Source organism: Aptenodytes forsteri, unplaced genomic scaffold, assembly GCF_000699145.1.
Source record: "Aptenodytes forsteri isolate BGI_AS27 unplaced genomic scaffold, ASM69914v1 Scaffold267, whole genome shotgun sequence".
NCBI classification, from domain to species: Eukaryota; Metazoa; Chordata; class Aves; order Sphenisciformes; family Spheniscidae; genus Aptenodytes; species Aptenodytes forsteri.
Genome location: NW_008794173.1, coordinates 2,301,002 through 2,317,315, shown reverse-complemented (window position 1 = coordinate 2,317,315; position 16,314 = coordinate 2,301,002). Strand labels below are relative to the sequence as shown.

The 16,314-nt window shown below is 41.4% G+C and overlaps 1 protein-coding gene across 1 annotated transcript in view; it reads right to left on the bottom strand.

Moving 5' to 3' along the window:
- Positions 1–16,314, bottom strand: part of GRM7 (glutamate metabotropic receptor 7) — a 298,621-nt gene that overhangs the window by 184,784 nt on the left and 97,523 nt on the right. The gene's annotated exons all lie outside the window — the stretch shown is intronic.

The window sequence follows — 16,314 nt, the reverse complement described above, 5'->3', positions numbered from 1 at the left end:
TATATGTGCACATTCATAATTGCTTCCTTTCAGGCGATCTTAATCAAATACAGCACGCACAAACAATTTTTCTCACTATGTCCTTTTTATTGGTGTTCTGGTTTTACTAGCATCAGGTTATTTGGGATCCTGAATGCAACCAAGTTTAAATCTATACCTGTCATCGCTGGCTGAAAGCCAGAAGGACCCTTCATCAGTTTTTGGAGGATGAAGAAGCTCTTAAACATTAAACTGCGACTCCAGATTTAAACAAAAAGATGTTTATTTTTGATTCTTTCTGATGAAGAACAGTCATGAAGATTGCTGAGCATGGACATCTCTGTCCCACAAAGACAACCTGGTCACGATTCAGCTCTGTCCTAAAACTCTGCCTGCCTATGACAAACCAGCCCTTGCTTTTCCTTCTCACGGCAGAGTGCGAAGGAGGCTGACGATTACTTTTTACAACAGAGAGACTAGAATATTGTTCAGGGCTATTTTCTCCTTGACAACAAAGGTCCCTAAGCAGTTATCAAGCTGACAGCATGTTAATCCCAAAACACATTATGCAATTGTTTGAGTAACAGTCTGGGACTGTTCCTTAAATTAAGGAACCTGCCATAATTCTCACTTGAGATGCCAAGGAGGGAAAAAAAAGATTCGCAATATACACAAACATGATCATATATAATGATTTGAGAGTTCTAGACTGTGGAAAGGTCAGTATTTCATGCCTCAGTACAAGCATCTTCTGCATTCTCATATTCTGTCTCTGCACAGCATTCCTACAAGTATTTATTAGCTCTCCCGCCTTCTCAGAAGAATAAACATCGTATTTCCCCAGGCTCAATACTGCAAAGGGCTCGGCGCCTTCGTTTCCCACAGAGGTCAATAGCAGCTGAGAGCAAACGCAGCATTTCCACAGAATACACACTATATCTGTATATCTGTATGTACATTAACAACTACTACAGCAGAGTAAAAGCAGACCTGTAAAGCAAAACTGCTGCTGAAGACCCAGCAGATAAGTGAATTTATCCAAACCATCCATAATTATTAAATACCCCAACATTTGTTGAGACATGTTCCTGTTTGTGAAGGTAATATCTACTGATTTATTATAAACCATAACGAATCGTAACACATGACTTATTTAAGATCCGTTTAGCTTCATCCAGCATCAGCCTAGAGTGAAAGATGGCTCGTGGCCCTTGCTCAAAGCCCTGCACCGGCGGGACCCCTGTGCAGGGAGCGTGCTGAATCGGGGCCCAGACGTAGTACCACTCTTACTTGGTATGAATTATTAAACCTAAACAAACACTTAAACTTTCAGTGGCTGCTCGGGCTGTCACTGTGGATGTTGGAGAACTGAATCCCCCGTCACTTGGCACGGTCTTTCCTTCGGACGTGTCATGTCACTCCTTTGCATGTCTGCTGGTTTTACAACCAGAGAGGTGGCTAATCAAGCTGAAAGCTGGGATGCTTTAGGTTTTTAATGCAAGACAGCAGTTGTCTACAAAGCCTTGCCAGATTTATTTTAGATCTGTGGCTTGTGGACAGCACGTTGCCAGCAAGACCTTCCAGTGCTCCAGTCACAGAAAATTAAAAAAGTTAAATTTGAGGCTGCCGGGAAGAACACAGCATGGTGTTGACCACTAGTACATGATTTACTTGCTCAGTATTTCACCTAGGGGCCAGAAAGGCTTGGGGACCACTCTCAGAGACAAATAGATCGATTAGACCAATTTATCAGGGTTCTTTATTTTTAATCTACCTTAGGGATGACTTTCAGCTAGCACCAACTACTGTGGTTGCACAGCAAATGCTGGGCACCCTGGCCATCAAAAATAATTGAAATTCCTAATTTGTCTGTGCCTGCAATTGCTGTTGCAATAAATGATTGGTGACATTTTAGGATCGTTCTCTTCTCATTTGCACAAAGCAGTTAACGGAGCTTGCTCAGCTGCTTATCAGCTTAATTCATCTATTCATTGGACGGTATTATATTAAGTGGAACAGTTAACCAGGCTGACTTTATGGGTGCTGTATACCCATTATTAATTAGACAAGCATCTAGTACACAACATACAGTCCCACACACAGAGCCGTACTGAGATAGCCAAGTGCTGTTTTTTTTAATTATAAATAAAGGAAAGGATGAAATATGAATTTTTGACTGTGGCAAGTGTTTGTATTCCAATTTGCCAACAACTGCTTTTTCAACTAAAAATCAAAAGGAGCATATTCTACACTTTTACAAAAAGCAAAGCGTCTATAGATTTTGCTCTATTGCTTATATCACTAAGAAGACTTCTTGTTTTTTTAGTCTTTTTCCTCTGTCCATAAAATATTAACCACTTCTGGCTGTTTCAATCACTTGCAGTATAAAGAAAATATATGGGGGTTTTTTTACCAATGTTTCTTGCAGGATATCTAAAAACAACATAAAGTTATAGGTCTGAGTAGAATTTTCATAAGATTTTGTCTGAATACGGGGAGAAAAGTACTTAAATGGATACAATATAGACTGCAGCCATTAGAGTTCAACTTTGCCCAGTATGTCAGAGCATGTTACACCTAGGAAAGATGTTTTCCCTTCCTGCATGTCTTCCCATGCATGCAGGCGGCATCCCAAATGTCCGAACTGAACATCTGTTTGCATCAGCTGAAATCTAGAGATTCAGCATTTCTTCTTCTCTTCCTTTTTTAACATTCACATCCAATTGGATGTGGACAAACCTCTCACAGACTCAGCTGGAAACCTTTCTCCCGTGTTTCACACCAGATGTTTCTCCGCGTTACTGCTTTGTTTTTAGTGAGAGTGACTTTAGTTTGAGAAACACAACATCGTGCTAACTCCAGCCAAATCTCAATGGCCAGGCACCCTCTCCTCGCTGAGATCTCTTCACGGGGCTTGTGCTAATCAGACCAACATCCAAACAACAACATACAGTGCTGCTACGTGCTGACGGCTGCTCACCAGGTAAGCTCACAGAAATGCACCTTCAGCTCCTGTGAACGTTGAAGTGCGCTTGAAAATAACAATAGATTGACCCAATTCATCAAGACCCAACCACAAGCTGGCCAAACTTCACAGCTCTCTGTTCCCAAAGATTATGAAGATGGTCTCACCGTGCAAGGGGAGGTGGGGCGGGGCGGGGGGGGGCAAAGGAGAACAAGAAGGGGGGCTATAATTTGATTACTCTCTCTGATCATTAAATTCATCCCCTTGGTCCACCTCTCTCTCAAACACGCTGGTGCTTCTCGAGACTGGCACCGGCCTCTTCCTCAGGGCAGGAGGCTGGAGCCTCCCCAGCCTCCTGGCTCACATCACGCAAGCAAACCTCCTCCTGCCCCAGGGGCCAGGAGTGCAGTGGCTGGATGCACACAGGCTGGATTTCAGTTTTGAAGGTGCAGAAAAAGCCTTAGTAAAGCTATCCACGTAAAACCACAGTTAAATAGCTGGATGTTTAATAACCTTCTCTGACCAGTTTGTAAAACCTGCATTTAGCACTGCAGAAAGGTGCTGAAGGATCAGCCCTATAATGGGAAGTTTCCCGTTCATGCACAGACACAAGATGAAGGAGTGAAATGCAGAACAAGCTGCAGTATGATGCCAGGGATGCCTGAGCCGTAAAGATAATCTTAAATGTAGTCCTACTGCTACCTAGCGTGTCCCCTAAATGTCCTCTCAGATGTACCAATCATTGCCAGTCTTCCTTCTGTTTTGGTTTTGAAAGCTGCTGATATGGTTCAGGCTTGCAAACAAAAGCCATCTGACAGTACTGGCTAGCCTGTGCCATGCTCTAACCACACGAAAAATTGGGAGTTTGCCCACTTCACCCAACTTACACACTAAATAGATAGCACCTCAATAAAAAGGTTTGCACTCCTCCTTCCCTATAGATTTCCCCATTCTTACAAGTTTTGAAACACATCACTCTTCACTTAAGCCATACTCATTCTCCTTTTGGTCCCTGCAAGGGTCCAGTTTGAGACATCACGTCCCGCTGCCATGGGAACAACTGGGCTGTCAACAAACCCAGCAAGCATTACAATGACTGCATGTCAGGATCACAGCACAGAGTATTTTAAATGAGGTGGTTGGGTTTTTTTTTTTTAATTAACCAGATAAATATCTTCTGTCTCTTAACTGATTTATTTTTCTTTCATTTTGGCAAAATCTGCTATTTGTCGTCGATATCTCACATTCAAAATTTTAAAGAAGCAAGCTTTCTCTTCCATCACATTTTTCTATTTTCTGTTCTGAAACATATTTGAAACATAAAAAAGCTCTAGGGAATTACAGTCTGCTTTCCAAATGGCTCTAACATCTTGGCAGAAGAGTTGTGATCCATAAAGCACAGGGGATAAAAATCCCCCGGGCCCTTACACAGCAAGACTGTGAGTAAGAAAAGCCTGTGGTCCTCCTTCATGTACTGCATAGCAGCCAGCGTTTGCAGAAGAGGCATCCTGCCTGGGCCTTCACCACCATGACAAGACACGGTTGTAGCTGGAGCTTTCTGCAGGACACTGAGGTGTCAGCAGATGAGTAAGCAGATCACTGATGTGGGAGGCAGATTTTCCTGAAGGCAGTCTTCGTGTTTACAGGACTATGGCAAACATCACGCTCAGGAGTTTTACATGTCGTTTGCCTGGCTCATGTTCTGATTACAGTAAGAGTGAATGATTAACGCTGGGAACATTGCATTAGTCAGTGATTAATTAATGTTAATTTATTTTTTAACATTGAACATTATTCTTCATTTATTTCATTTTCTTCTGTTAATGAAAAGCTCTCTCTGGATCACACTTGGTTGTCTTGCTTGAAAAGCAGGGCCTGTTTGTGAGCAGCTGCACCAAAAGCCACAGCAGAAAACACACCAAGGATCAACACATCTCTCTGACGGTCTCCTAAGTCACTCTTTGCAACATCAAACATCTTCCAACATCAGGTTTGGAACTGCATATTTCAGAGTAAAAAGCAACTGAAATACAAACTTGTTGTTCCAGTTCTTCATTTCAAACTTATTTTGTATTATCGCCTCATCCCGTGCCCTCCTCCTCCTCTCACTGTTCAATAGACCCTTCTTGTCAAGCAAAATGACAGCAAGTGGCGAGCTCCTTGCTAATAGCCAAGTGTCTCAACTGGAAACACGCAAGAGACCCAGCGCCAGGAAACAAACCGGCTCTCTCCGAAGCTGCGGTAACTGCCAGAAGCATTGGGCTTACTGCCCACACCCTCATCACCTCTGCCTAACTCTGCCTGCAAATTCACTTGCATGGCCAAGAACCTCATAAATCAGTGGAACCATAAAAATAATTATTGCTACTATGCTGCTTCAAATGTGATTGAGTTAGGCTACGTCTCCTCAGTAACTTATTAAAAGATTAATAAAATGGTGCACCTGAACCCAACTCACCAATTGACAGTAGTCAGAGAACTTCAGAAAAGGCAATTTCCCTCAGGACCGTGTGCAATTAAGATAATGCATGAGTATACCTGTTGAGATACTAATGAGCTCCCACCAGGATAATATTAAGTTCACAGTTTGCTGCATTTTTACTTTCAACTTCCTATTAAGTTTTATTGATATGATTTCCTGACAATAGAAAAAAAAATACCCTACTTTGATAAAGCCTCTTGAACTCATCTTATCTGGCAGCGCAGCGTCAGTCTACACAAACTGCAAAACCCTGCCAACAACTTAACTTTATAAAAATAAGATGCCTGAAGACTTTTCACTTGGCTGCAAAACTCTTTGGTGTGAACTGATGGATGACTAACAATCTCGAATCTGTTTAGGTCTCAGATTTTATTCATGTAGAAATTTATCATGTCAGGATTTAATCATCAGTTAGTACAACTACTCTTTGTTCACCATTTACATCTCAAATTGCATAACAAACAGCTTCAGCATCCTGTGAACTGCATATAATTGTTTTCATTGCCTTGAATTAAAATTAGTTGAAGTTTCTAACTAGCTGTTTTCTCTGGGCAAAACTCCTCTACACTTTATTCATTTTCACTTTGTTCCAAACAGGAAGAAAATTTTACTGGAGATACAAAATAAGATCAGATTATGACTCAAAGCTTGCAAAGATAATAGGAATGAATCTTCCTGCTGATTTCCACTAGGCTGGAGGGGGAATTTGAGCTCACTCCATTTCGTCAGGAGCTGACATCCGTGGGGTGGTGCAATGGCCTCGGGTCTCACCTGCCCTGCAGCAGTCAGTGGCCTCGCGGCACGCCGGCCAGCTAATCGACATGGGGGCACGTATAACAAATAATATCTCTGCCTTTTGTTCTCCTTCTCGCCAGCCCTTCCAAAAACTAAACCCTGCTACATCGGTAGCTTTGGGTAGATTTTCTCGAGGCATCAATCTAGCAGCATGTGCCCTATTTCTGTCCTGAAAGGTGCATATGAAAACAAATATTACTGCAATTCTTGCTCTAGGGCTCTTAAAAGACTAGGGAATAATATTCCCAACAGTCTTAGGTAATGATAACAAATCCTTCTGAAGTGCTTTGATAATCCCTCCTTATTATGTTTTATGATGAAATTTTATAAGTAGTGCATTTCAAGCTGGTTTTTATACTCAAGAATCAAATGTTGACAATGAGAAAATGAGGCAAAACAAGTAACAAAAAAAGTTTTCATGTAAATCAATTTTAAGAGCAATAGAAAGTATTTCTGTACAGCTCTGCCATAGTCTATAAGGTGTTTACATATGGCAAACCTGTTGCTGCATGCAAAAGTTACACCACAAGAGCAAATTCTTCTGAGCCGTGAACAAAAGCGGCGCATCTAAAGAAGGCATTTGTATAACAGAAAATTTTCAAAACCATTAATCTATTTACAGTTCACCTCTCACTCTGTTTAGCAATTACTAAAGCTACCGGTGTTCAAACAAGGTCCTGTTTGCTCACATCACCACCTCCCTTATTCTATCCCACAGTGAATTCTTAATGATGTATTAGAGATCAACACAATCACCTGCAAGGGAATTGGATAGATATTTCATAAGGTACAGAAATACAAACATAAACAACATTAAATACAAATGAGAAGCTGAGCCTGGAGGAGAAGTGCATTTAATAAAACAGAAATATCTTCAAGAGCAACAAAAGAAACACTAAGAAAATAAACCCAATAAATGATTCACATACACGAATTTTGCCTATATCCAAGTTGGCCCATTCCACCAAACCTCACCACGCCGTGAGCTCCATCGCACGCTACTTGTCCAGTATTATGACTTCAGCTAACAGGTGAATGGCTCTTCTCCCAACTTGACCTTATAGACCACAAGGACTATTAACATGTCAATCAAACAGAGTAAATCCCACTTTCCAAAGCATTTTAAAGGAGAGATTTTCAAAGTGCTCAGCATCTGCAGTTGAGGACCTATGTCAGAGCTCCCAAGCCTCATGTAAGTTCTTTTTTTTTGTGGGAGTTTTCAAATGGGATGGCAAAATTCCATACTTACGGAGAACTATAGGTGTTCTTGAGAAACTGTCAATGAAAAACTGGATGAGGTCACTGCTTTGTGAGGTCACCTCTCAGTATCAGATAATTCAAGAGTGACAGTGATAGGAGAATAAAGTAGTGTCAGGAAGGGTGATGGACTGACTGACAAAACACGGGCAACTACAGGGAGAAGTTAGCTGTAATTTCATTTCACGGAATTGTCTTGCTGTGCAGCATAGACTTCAGTTTCAATACATAATGAATAAACATTAGAAGCTCCATGCAGATTGTTGGGTGGAAATTAAGAGGGAAGGCCAGTCCTATTAAAGGACTTACTGTAATTGAACAGTGCAGTAATAGACCTTAACAGAGCTGTTATGAGAGCGATGCACCACTGGTCTGACGTCCCAACAATATGGAGCAATGCAGTGTACCGTCGTGCTTCCAGAGCGACGGTTCTGCTTAATAAGACCTTTTAAAACGCACAACTCCTTCATTACCAATATTATAATGGATGCAATCCATTACTGAAACAAACACCTCCAATGCTACTTTGGTTTTCTCAAATAACTGGCCTTCTAATTGAATGCCTTTATTTTTTTTTTTTTTTTAAATTCATTTCAAACCTGAAAAGAGCATATGAAAGAGCCCATTTCCAGGCACATAAATCAACCTTCATCCCTAGCATAACTGTCATAGCACTAAAGTGGTAAGACATCCTGAATAATATTGGCAAGCTGGGAGTACGTTCCATATCTACAAGGTCTCTCCTGCTTCCTTTCCTAGAATAAGAAAGTACTTGTATTAATTACTCCAGAAAGGATAATTGTAGCAATTAAGGGAACAATAATTACAGCAATTAGTACTGTCCACATGGCTCATGGGAGCACTTTATCAACTCAGACAGAAAGCAGGAAGAAAAAAAAATTATAACACATAGTAAAATGAGAGGTGTCCATAAATATGAAATATTCCTATATTTCATCTTGATGACCTGTGCCTAGAACTAGGTCTACTTGTGACAACGATGAGCTTATGGCATAGCTTGGGCTTTTATAGCTGCAAAATAGGAAGTGATCTCTCAGCTTTTAAATGCTAAAAGATCCTTGGATAGATGACTTGAAACCAGGATCCACAATTTTAATGAAAATTAGTCTTAGCATGAAAATACGCATCTTATCTCCTTATAAGGCTGTAAATAATACTGTCCTTCTAATAAATAAGGACATAACACCTGTCTCAACAAGTTTACATGTTGTGGATTAAGAACTGTCCATTTATACTTTCATCATTAATACTTTTGTGTAATCTGTGCATTAGGGTGCTCAGGCACACGAAGACAGATACCTGTGTCTCACTGAACGTATTCCAAGTAGCTAAGATCTACAAATTCTTGTGCTGAGTCAATTTATAATGAACCTACAGGCTCACTTCAGCTCAATTCTCTTCCTACATAGGCATAAGTGAAATATTTTAAAAAATCTCTTCCATGACACTGCCTTCCTCTCAGAGCAAGGTTCTCCCATTCCTTGCGCCTGCAGGCACTTTAACCGGCTCCCACCTGACCAGAGAGCTAGTCCTGGCTCTTCCACACCACCACTCCCCCCCCCCCCCCGCCACAAGACAGTAAAAACACTGGAATCAATAAACTAGAGAAACAAAAAGTCGTATCAGTCATGCTTATCTATTATCCAGTAGGAGGAGGTACAAGAGTGAAGTGGGTAGTATAAAGCGTGGGTTGCAATTCCAGGTTTTGTCCCTAAGGCAAGGCCACCTACCTTACCTTCATGTGAAACACATAGCCACCAAAGACCTGCTCAAAGACCGACTGCAAGTGGAGAAGCGAACAAAGTCGTGAAGCAGCAATATAGATATAACCTACTTTGCTGAATGGTTTGAGATTTACAGCTCCAGGAAGTACCTTTTTTGCAGTTAACAGTCTAATAACCTGTTCCATGGGCAAAGAGCATTCTTCATAATCAAGCTCCTTTGAGCAGGGTCCATGAACCAATTCAAAAAGTTTCTGATTCTTAAACATAATTCATTCAAACCTTTGGACCAAGCTGTGCCAAAAAGGACAGTTCCCACTGTACTGCTACTACAAAAATAGAATACCTTTGAGGAAGGCAGACTAGGATTTCAACACCATTGTCAATGTTGCACATTGTTTTAGAAATAGGTGAGGCCCAAGTGGAATTCAACTGTTCTTTCACTTTGTGTCCTTTAGAGAATTACTTAAATAAAAATCTCAGTCTATGCTGTAGCTTGGACGTAAAAGCTTCATACATATTGAAGACTACTCCTTTAAGAGGCAAAAATATGTTCCTCTGTGTATCAAAAGACGTCATGTTCTTTAACATTTCTTAGCTGTTGTGTTACAGCACACCCTCAACAACATAAAAAATAGGTTCTTTTTGTTTGCAGGTATTATTTGTGTTTGCAAGACCAACCATTATCATCTGAATTTTTAATTTTTCCAGTAAATTTTAATACCTTGGGGCTTTTTTTGTTTCAAAACATTCCTTGAAAAAAAATTGCAAAAAATGACCGAAAAACAGTATTTGAATTTACACTGAAATGGAAAAAGCTTTTTAGATACACACTTGCCTGATTTGTGTGTACAAATTCCTCTTTGGGCATAAAGTTGTGTTTATGTGATCATGAAGAAGATCACTTCTAAGTGATCACTTCTTAGAAGTAAAATTAGTTTTTATTTATATTACTTACATTTTAATTTCTCTTGTTTTATCTGTATTTTGATATAATAATATCAAATTCAAAATTCAATTTGTATTTTTTTATTATTATTATTATTTCTAGCCCTAGATATGTAAAGATCCTTCTTTATTTTGAGGAAAGACTGCCTAGAAGCCAACAGTCCCTCCAGCAGCTGATGAGCTGTGCAGCCCGGGCCATGCACCCGGTCCCTCCCAGCATCGCACACTGGCGGAGATGCCGCCTGCGACGGCGATGCGCGTGGGCGAGGACTGGCAGACTTCAAACTCTCCCACCCCTTTGCGTATCGCAGAGATGCATTTGCACCCCCCCCGATACAGGCAGGCAGAGGCTCAAGCTCCTTCTCCCATGCAGGCTGGGTCTGTCCTCCCTGACATACAGACGTGCGCAGACAGACAGAAGCCAAAATTTCCCCCTGCTGACACAACACACATCCAGGTATCGGGAACCTCTTACAGCTCCCATCTGCAAACAGAAATATTTATCTACTGCACCAGAGAGGTTATTGATAGTAAAGACAAAGGAACATGTAATATTATGAAGCTTCAGCACTTAATGTTTTTAAGTGAAATATTTAACTTGTTAAGAATTTTAGCTGGCTTGCTCATAAACTAGCGAGGTGATAAAGCTTTACTGGTTTGCAGATCTTGTGGAGGACATATGACCAGCACAGCACATTTATATATACTAGTGCATATTCATTGATTTTATAATACTAACTAGAATATTCCTCCTAGGATACATCAGTTAAAATATCAGTGGTGATTGCCCATCCATTGCAATGCAAGAATGCACAGCTCTTCATATTTTAACTCCAGCCCTGATAGAATGAAAGCTTGAGAGCAGCATTAAAATAATAGATGGTACTCTGCTAGAGGTAATTTGAAATCTTAACAAAGCATCAAAGGATCTTGTCTATTATGAGCTAATACTTCAAGCCAATTTTTAGCTGTACTCACGTAAGGTGATGGGAGTAGGGGGACCCTATAACCTTTCTAATGGCCACATTTTTGTAATCGTATGGTACAACAAAGCTGCTTATGCAGCAATAGTCTTTTCAACCTCATGCTGCGATTCAAATTCAGCCTACAAATAACATACATGGATATTCTGTCACACTTTTACCCCGTGACACACCACAATGTTGAAAACATAATTACAAAGATATTGTATGAAAGAGAGAGAATGAACAAGTTTAACAGAGGCATATTCCGTATTCTTTGAGTTTGCGCTAAGATTGACTCTACTTTTGAGGTTGTTTACTTCGATCACAGCCTAAGAAAGCATAAGCGATATCTCCAGCAGATAAAACAGGCAATGGTATTTCAAAGGGAAGAAACCAAGGTCTGTCCATTAAACGCTACAGATAACAAAATAACTTGTGTCAAAAACGCAACTGTATTCGTACCACATTGCTAAGAATAAGATTAATCGTTGTCGAACCCATCAGGCGCTTGCGAATGGGAAAGGATGCTGTCTTAGGTAGGTTCACTCTTTGGAGAGGCTGACATCAAGACTTTCCAAGTCTTGCACAATGAAGCAGAGGGAGACAGAGGGCATGGCTGCCTCTTACACGGTCTGAACACACACTTCAACATCTTCTAGATGCCAAAAAATAATCCCTTGAGGACTGGAGCCTGCTTCCTACAGCATGCAGATTTACATCCAGCAAGGCATTCTCAGAAGGGCCATTTCAACCATTCAAAGAAGCGTTGAGCAGAGAACCAGAGTCCGTATGTGCCCTACGCTCACTTATGGGACATGATAGCAGTAGGTAGATTTGTCGTCTTCTCCTTTTACGTATACCATTCCCATACACTGTCTGCATTTCCAAAAACTGAGAAGTCAGTCACTGTGAACAGATAGAGGTGATGTATGTATACCAAGTATATATATATAAGCATAAATATGCTTGCAGCGATTGGAGCTCACACATCCAAATACGGACTCACAAATTCTAATTATTTTGAAAATAAATCAGAACCAGAAGATAAACACAGCAAAGCAGCTTGTATGTTTTATTTATGTGTACACATTGCTCCATTCATTGTAAACATATAATTGAACCTTATATTGTCTATGCATATTTTAAAAGGTTTTTAATCTGCAAGTATAAATCTCATTGATTTTGAAAATAGCCGATAAAGACTTATTCAGCAAACAGGCTGAAATATAGAAAAGCTCAATAGCATAACATAGTTTTCTGAAGGTAATATGCAAACACAGACACACACAAACCCACTACAGTGGAAACAAATTGCAATGTCGTATAATGTGAAACAATCATCCTTCAAAGCTTAGTTATTAGACTAAATGAAAGCTGTCGAGTTAGTATTTGAGCATATCTCATAACTGCATTTCTAGATGAGCATCCATGTTTATGTTGTGGGAAACAAAGCTGTGATTTGAATATTTATTGCTAGATTTAATAAATTTAAGACATGGCAAAGTGTCTTATAGTCAAGGAGAATAAAGCCTATGGCCTTCTCGTCTTTACAGAGTAACACATCTAAAATCTGTCAATACAAATTTATCTATATTGTGTTTATTTAGAATTTCACTGTAAAGTTAAACTTTTGGCAAGCAGCTGGATATCATTATGAGCAAAACTGAGTTCCTGTGAATGACTTTCACTGATCAGATATTGCAAAATTAAGAATCTATACTTATAAAAATGTCTCCAAGCTCCCCTCCCCTAGATCCTCCACAAAAAACCCACAAGGGTATCAGCTGCATTTCAAGCAGTAAAATGGTGTTTTAAACGGGGTTTCTGGAGCTCACTTCTTTCCTTCTTTCCTTCTACCTAATATTGGAAGTATTTTTGCATTTAAAAATGTGTCAAATAATACAGAAAACTACATTTTTAACATGCTCACATACTGTGGTTGCCTGAATGGTTTTGTTTAAGCTGAAACTATTTTGTTTTGGATTGGCACATTATTAAAAGGTTGAGGCAAGAGCAAAACTGTGGGCTAAAAAGAATATGCGTAAGCTCCTATTTGAATCTCTCGCTTCAGTTCTGGTCATTCATACCTACGTGCTTCAACAGGTTTTTTCACTTTCTCCTTCTGTCCTGGAAATAGCTCTCTCTGCACAGACTACAGATGATGCCCAGGGTGAAACCATGGTTAAGTAACTACAACTGGAAATGATGAATACAGAGCTATAAAACTAATCCTCATTTATGAACAAAGCGATATATCTCCCCGTACGAAAACATCAGCCTGTACTGATGGGAACAGCATCACTTCTGCGAGCGTCTCTGGCGACGTCAAGTAGCATAAATTCCCTTTAAGCCAAAGGGTCTCCTAACGAGCCTGCGATGCTCCAACGTGCTGCTGGGGGAGCACGGGAGCGCTAGTGCCCGCAGCCGGCACCGTGCGTGGGGATAAGAGGAATAAGGAAACATGTCACAGCTACTGATTAACGTTCTGAATATTATACAAATGTCTAATACTCAGTGGTAGCAATCAGGATGAGACTGAATACATAGAGCAGATTATCCCATGTCTGCATGCACAGTGTTAGTTTTCCTTCCTGTCATAAATTGACACCTACAACTGCTAAAGGCAAGTTATGGCCTAAATGAACTCAGGGATAAAATCTAACTTGTCGGTTCTTTTTTTTTCTTTTTCTTTTTTTTTTTTTTTACAGACACAAATTGCTCCCTTTTACATTATGAAATCCAGAAGAGCATTTCAGAACATCTAAGATGCACTGAGTTTCAGTGGCAGCCAGTACATACAGCAAAGAACTGTTTCCTACACTAAGTGGAAAATGCTGTGTGTGTGGAAGAACACAACTACGTATTTTTGTCTCATATCCCTTACAAATAGTGTGGTGAACAGGAAATTCCTATATGCAGTTTTAGTAAAGATATGATACAAATGGGTTCTCGGTTTCAGCTATCTGGAGCAAAGTGCCCATTTAAGAATAGCACTTACAAGCCTTTTCTTCAGATGCGTTCATTAGTGCTAAAGCAGTAGTCTAGGATGCTAGAGTTTGCCTCTGTGTAACAAAATCCTTGATAAATTATTTGTATCTCTCTATTAAAAGTTATCGAGCTCTCTGTTAAACGTTATCACCGGCTGCAGCAATGACAACTCTACCAGAGGAAAAATCTTGCTGTTAACCCATAGCAAGAGAAATTTAATGTAAAAAGGTTTACTGTAGACAAATGAGCTACATAAACTACAGCCAGGACTAACCTTGAACTACGAACTACAAATTGCATGAGAATGATGCAAGTATGATCCCGGTCCCCGGACCTTCCACTGAAATGCAACATTTATTTCAGAGCTCTGAAATGTAATCAGGTGAAAGATGCTGGTTTCAAGCAAGCTTGCACTTGTTTTCAGCTTTCAGCTTTCACAGTTTAGGGTTTTTCAAACAAAATAGCTGGAGCAGGATCTGACCAGTGGGGCTGGAAGCGGCAGGCGGATCAGAAGCAGAGAGAAGGTCCTGGCCCCAGCAGACCCGGGATGCCCACACCGTGCTCCCGGCCAGCCTCGGGGTGGGCTGCAGCCACACGTGTGCTCTGCGATGCCCTGCTTTGATCCCCACCTCCCTCCCGGTTCATAACACAGCTGCATCCCCGCTGCTCCATAACCCGAAAAGTGAAGACAGGAAAACCCCAGCCACTGAAAAACTCCAGCCTTTGACAAGAAGCTACCCATCACCTGAAATCACTCCAGCTAGGCTGGGTGTCTTCCTAAAGGATATTTTCCTGGTGAATTACAGCTTTCCAGCACCAGCTGACACAGGCTGTATCGCGTAGGAAACCAGAACTGATGATGAGGACCATAATCCTTTCCTTAGGAATCAGTCACCTCTCAGCATCTGTGGTCATATCCCCACCTGGTTTTCCTCCTCCCTGGCCCTGAGAGCCTCGCTCTTAGCCTCCTTGGAAATGCTCGCAGGACTGCTCTCTGGATTCTTTTTCCATAAACTTGTCATCTTCAAACTCATCCCCAAACACTTTGGGTCCCATCCCCCTGCCGATGACCCCCAGCAGAGCTGTCTGCCCCGTGGTCCCTGAGCGCGCCAGCCTTTTCTCCCACGGCATCCTCCCCGGCAAGGCGCAACTGACACATTGGCCTTCGCAGTCACTCTGCCTTCTCCTGAGAGCTTCTCCTTGGTGCGAGACCCTCGTGTTCCCACACAGCCGGTGATGCCCGCTTCCACCGCCTGACCGGTGTCTGCAACTGTTTTTCCTTGGCTCTCCACCGAAGACATTGCCTGCTTATCCCCCAAGGACGAGCACTGTGTCGGAGGCAGAGGGAGAGGCATGGACTGCCGAGACAAGCGCTCAGACAGTACGAAATGCTCCACTTCTTCCACTTCGTCGCCCACAAGGTCAAAAATTCACTCCTTTGAGATAAGACAGTCATGGGCAGCATTTAATATTCCTTTGGAAAGTTTAAGAGGCACTTCTGTAGGGACACTGTGCTGACCCTGGGTGTGGGGATGAGTTTCACCAGTGAGACTGCGTGATTATATTTAGACTGCCTTTGATTTCATGTTTTCTTTAATCCAAAATAAACATTATCATGAGTAAAAAGGCCTGTTGTGTCCTCTGAGCATAAGAAACTGAACAAAGTCCTTCAGGACACAGTCTTTAGGCATAAAGGAGAGCGAAGAAATGCGGCAAGAAGAGATGTAAGTGAGAATGGATTATAATTATAGGAGAAATCTGCATTTGACATTTCTTTGACTACAAATGTGACAATTGTGATGCCCATCTACAAGAGGATCTGGGAAACTACAGGCCTGTCACTCTGACCTTGGTGCTGGGGAAGGTTATGAAGCAGATCATCTTGAGGGCCATCAGACGGCACGTACAGGACAACCAGGCGATCAGGCCCAGTCAGTGTTGGTTTATGAAAGGCAGGTCCTGCTTGGCTAACCTTACCTCTTTCTATGACAAGGTGACCCGCTTAGTGGAGGAGGGAAAGGCTGTGGATGTCGTCTACCTAGACTTTAGTAAAGCCTTTGACACCATTTCCCACGGTATTCTCCTGGAACACTGGCTGCTCGTGGCTTGGACAGGTGTACTCTGCGCTGGGTCAAAAACTGGCTGGACGGCCGGGCCCAGAGAGTTGTGGTGAATGGAGTTACATCCAGTTGG